Source organism: Pinus tabuliformis, chromosome 5_2 (assembly GCF_031772625.1).
Source record: "Pinus tabuliformis cultivar Carrire ecotype Pingquan chromosome 5_2, CPIR1, whole genome shotgun sequence".
NCBI classification, from domain to species: domain Eukaryota; kingdom Viridiplantae; phylum Streptophyta; class Pinopsida; order Pinales; family Pinaceae; genus Pinus; species Pinus tabuliformis.
Genome location: NC_142306.1, coordinates 766,831,665 through 766,837,011, shown reverse-complemented (window position 1 = coordinate 766,837,011; position 5,347 = coordinate 766,831,665).

The window sequence follows — 5,347 nt, the reverse complement described above, 5'->3', positions numbered from 1 at the left end:
ATGTTCATAAAAAGCTTAGGATCAGATTTAAGCTAAACATACAAATATAACAAACATCAGTGATATACAAGCATGTAGGAGAAACTCAAGTAGTTTTATTGATAAAGCAAGAAGATCCAGGAGGAGTTACAACTGATGATTCCTGATCCAGCATCAACCTCCCAGCATAGAATCCCTTCTTCACCTCTAACAAAGCATAAATCACCCAATACTCTGATATCTATCACAAAACCAACAGCAATTCTCTGCAATGTACAAAATTCCAGCCTCCCTGGATCTCTTGGTGAGGGATCCATATATAGATGTATGCAAAGAGGATGAGTCAGCTCATGAATTGATTAGTGGCTTCTCTTTGTCAGTTCTTGCTTCCACTTGGAGACTGAAAGCCTCTTACTCATCACTAGTCGAATTCAGTGAGGCAAGTGTCATTGGAGAAGATTCTGGAAGCTTCCATTGTCTCTCCACCTCGCGGAATGACTCTGCCACTTGTCATTTCACGCTCAACGCACCCTGGTAGTGCATTCAAGTGCGTTGCAACGCACCTAGCCAGTGTATTTGGGTGCTTTGCAACGCAGCTAGCTAGTGGAGCATCTGAAATGATCCTGATTTGACTAGTTTTGAGCAGTTTCTGGTGGAGAACTTCTGGGAGAAGCTGTAATTTGTTGACCTTGTTTCTTTAGGAGCTGGAACAACACTTTTAGGGACTTAGGATCCCTTGGTTTATGGACATTTCATGGTCATAGCTGTAAGGCACAAAAATGTCTATAACACAAGGTGAGCAGTAGCAGGAGTAGGACTTCACTCAAGGGATTGAACAAGCACTTGAGTAGATTGATACAAATATGGAGTAGTAAGAGTTAGAGTAAGACATCAACTTCATGCCTTACCACCAATAGGTCGACCCACTAGCTTAACCAGATCCAGAAGCGGAGCAAGTCCCAAGTGACCAGTGAGACACTTAGATCTTTGGAGACAATTTGGAAGGAGAGATGCACAACATATCATTCGACGAGTCATAACATAGAGTTGTGTAATTGCGTTGAGTGTCTACTCTGGATGATCACACATCTCATGCGTAGTTTGAGGAACAAGTGATCGTTTCTGACGTGCACAAGAATCCAACAACATTGGCTGATGCTACCAGAGCATATGTCGAAGTCACTAGCTCAAGTGTTGATTCGGTTTTAAATAGGAACACAAAAAAATACAGAGACAACCATATACACAAAGATGCAGCGGAAATAATACTTCATTTCATTAATGTAAAATACTGAAATATGCTTACAAATAGAAATGGAAATAAACCAGCTAGGGCGATGGTAGCTTATCTCTGAGAAGAGATGTGGCGGCTACATGCCTCTGAACTGTGTTACAATGAGGCTCGAAGGCCTTTTTTTTGTTGATAAACAATGGAAAACCCTTAACATCCCAAAACCTAACCCGAGAAGATGAAATGCCAAATTGTGGGCCCTGTTTTGGGTAAGTTGGTACATCAACTTCCCGGGGTCGTAACTTTGGCACCCGATCTTCGTTTGATGTGGCCAGTATCTCGTTAGAAAGATCTATCCACGTAATACAACTTTGGGAAGAGCAACATTGCTCCTAGATTTCCCAAAAAACGTTGTTTAGGGCCTTAAAACGGCTCCGGAAGTTCAGGACCTGAAAAAATTCTAAAAATAGTAAATTGTGCTACAATTAGGGAAACTGAAAAACTAAAAGAGATAGTCATGGGGGTCCAAATGGGATAGGTGGGTGGCCACCAACATCCACCTAGATCATTCCTCCCCCCTTAGGAAGCAATGTTTCCCATTGCATTGAGTTCCTTCATCTGCTGAACTTGGTCCCTGGTGAGCTGTTCTGCAATCTCGGATGTGTTCAGTAATGATGGGAAGCATGGTCGAGGGCAGTACACATTGAACACTTGGTGCAGGCGAAGGAATGGAGGAATGTTGTGCTCCAAAGCATTATTTCCCATAGCCTTAGTAATGGTGTAAGGACCATGTCAGCGTGGTCAGAGCTTCTGATGGGCTTTTGTAAGGCGTTCTTTTTGCAGATGCAGCTAGACTTTGTTGCCCACCTGAAGCTTGTGTGGTACATCTGTGGGTGAGTAGAAGTTGTTCCTGTGTTCTGTCATGACCATATTCCTTTACTACTGCTGTTATGTGGAGGAACCCTTCGCAAGGGTCATGGATGTGGTGACGATCTTCCCTTACTTTGGGAGCGAATCAGATAGAAAATGAATTTCCTAGTATGGGAGATGAGCTTGTTGCCTTTCTTAGTAGAGATCAAAGAGGTGGCGGTAGGTGGGGCTACCTCGGGTGTCCTGTATAATGAATTATCCAAAGAAATAATGATAGCGCGAGGCCTTGACTCATACACAGCATGTCGCCCCCATAATTACGACTGGCCTAATAATACATCACAAACATCCAGAGGTGTAACATCATAAAATACCTCATCTATGAAGGGCTTGATGCTGTAGGGAAGGTGGCATTGCTGCCTAACTTTGAGATCTCGTCCTTCATGAAGCCACCTGATATTGTACAGCTGCGAGTGTGGTGTAGTCGGTAGGCCTAACCGCTTCACGACCTCTGCTGAAATGAGGTTCTTTTGGCTGCCACTGTCGACAATGAATTGCAGCGGCGAACCCTTCACCCACATCTGTGAGTGGAAAAGACGTTCCCCCTCCACTGGATCTTCAGGCTCATTCTTCTAGATCTTGGCGGTGGCAACAATGACGCTGGGCTCCGCATCAATGATCTGCTTCTCTTTTCCATTCCCCTTGTTGGGTTCTAACTCAAGGTCGGAACATGCATCTGATTCTGAAGCCTTCAACTCGACCACCAGTGAATGCTTGGTTCGACACTCACTTGTGTTATGAGTGGGACTCTTGTGGAACTCACACCACTTTCCTGTGTCCCTCTTCGACTTCGTGGTATCGTTCTTTTGTTGTGGCTTCGATAGTTTGTCTTGGGTCACCCCACCCTGGCTTTGTCATTTGGTCTTCGGATTTGCAGATCCAAAGTCTTGTTTCTTCTGTTTGAACTTTTTCTCGATTTTGAGAGTGTATCGGGATGCCGTACCGAGCGAGGAGATGTTCAAGAACTCCATCTCTTCTTGGATGTATCTATGTAGGTAGCCCTGGTATTTGAGTACCAAATGCAGCTCAGAGTCCTTGATACCCAATTGTGTGTGAAGGGTATGAAAAATGTTTGTGAACTCCAGCACATCTTGGTCCCTTCCCTGCCACAGTCTGGTCCATTTGATGTATTTGTCCTCATAGCTTTTGACAGGGTAGTACTGCTCCTTGACGGCATTCCGGAATGAATCCCAAGTGGGTGTGGCTGAAAATAGTGAGCCTGTACTTTCATTCTTCTACTCAGAGTAGATTTCCCATCAGTCCTTGACGTCGGGGGCTGCTTTGATAAGAGAAAAAACAATATTTTCCCGACTCGAAAATTTATGGACAGAAAAATACCCATCTAGCAGATTTAACCATTTATCTACGACATCTGCATCTATTTGACCCTCGAAGATGGGGATTTCAAAATTAACTTGTACCTTAAACAGTGTGGCATTTCCAGAGTAGCTGTTGGAAGTCGATGCGTCACCTCTAGGTAGCCGCTGAAGGATTTGCGCAAAGCTATCCATCATTGTGTTCCTTTGCCACTCGAGGGCTTCTTCGAGCAAGATTCTGATAGGTTCTCTTGCCCCCTCATCTTTCTTCTCATTCGCCATGGGAGGCCGTCGGGTTTGCAGGGCTGGTCTTGCAAAGGTTCGACCAGTTCAAGCCCTAACTCGTTATATCCTGACCTCGTTGGGGACATGCAAAGAAAAATAGAGAAAAAGCAAACCACTCTGATACCACTGATCCAGATTTAAATAGGAATGCAACAAAATACAGAGATAACCATATACACAAAGATGCAACGGAAATAATACTTCATTTCATTAATGTAAAATACTGAAATATGCTTACAAATAGAAATCGAAATAAACCAGCTAGGGTGATGGTATCTTATCTTTGAGAAGAGACGTGGCGGCTACATGCCTATGAACTGTGTTACAATGAAGCTCAAAGGCCTATTTATTGTTTAGAAACAATGGAAAACCATTAACATTTGAAAACCTAACGCTAGAAGATGAAACGCCAAATTGTGGGCCCCGTTTTGGGTAAGTTGGTACATCAACTTCTTGGGGTCGTAACTTTGGCACCTGATCTTCGTTTGAAGCGTACAATAGCTCGTTAGAAATATCTATCCGATCACTACAACTTTGGGAAGAAAAAGATTAGTCCATGGACCCATGTAGCTCCCAGATTTCCCAAAAAAAGTTGTTTAGGGCCTCAAAACGGCTATAGAAGTTCAGGACCTAAAAAACTGCTAAAAATAGTAAATTGTGCTACAATTATGGAAACTGAAAAACTAAAAGAGACAGTCATGGTGGTCCAAATTGGATTGGTGGGTGGCCATCAACATCCACCTGGATCAAGTGTTCGCTTCTTGAAAGCTGAGAATGAGCGAATGGATAAGGAGTTACAAACGGCCAAGCAAGGAGGGGAACTAGTTACAGCATCCACCCAAGTAGAGTTAAAGCAAGAAATACTAGATGAAGTATTATCCATTGAGATAGTCATGTGGGTGTTGTATTCCAAGTTTGGTATCGTGTATAACAAAGTTGTCCATCTCAACGCTTTTGCAACAACGATGTGTTAGGAGAGCATGTATCTTGTCAAACTTGCATATTATTCTTGACTACATGCAAACATGGACAACGAGATACATGGGAGCCCTGTTACACTTGCCCAAGATGATGAAGCCCAGAGCCGTTGAGCTGAAGGCACACATCCGTAGTCAGATTCAGTACTATGAGGAAATCCCACAACTCATCACTGGTTTGCAGGATTCCCATGCACGAGTATTTAGGAGTATGGATGTTGTTGCACGCGCACATGTGATCCCATCTATCAGGACACTCACCAAGGAAAAGACATAGGCACAAGTTTGACTGGAAATTGACTTGTACCTTGACGAGTTGATGCGCATAGCCACCAGCGTAGACTTCATGATCAGTGCAAACACCATGCATTAGTATGTCGCTGGTCCAACCGCACTTAAGATAATGATGCACATGTTATCAGATGAGTTGGACAGAGGAGCTAGAGCAGTGTACCGAAATGCTACAGAGGCAAGACTTCGTTTCCAGAAATATGTCACCATAGAGTACATGGACACCATCGCAGACTACCAAGCAAGGCATAAGTTCACTACTGTCGATGACCATGAGGATGTTGAAGAGCTAGTATTTCCATAGTTGTCCGAGTCATAGTGATGTCTCGCATGGCCTG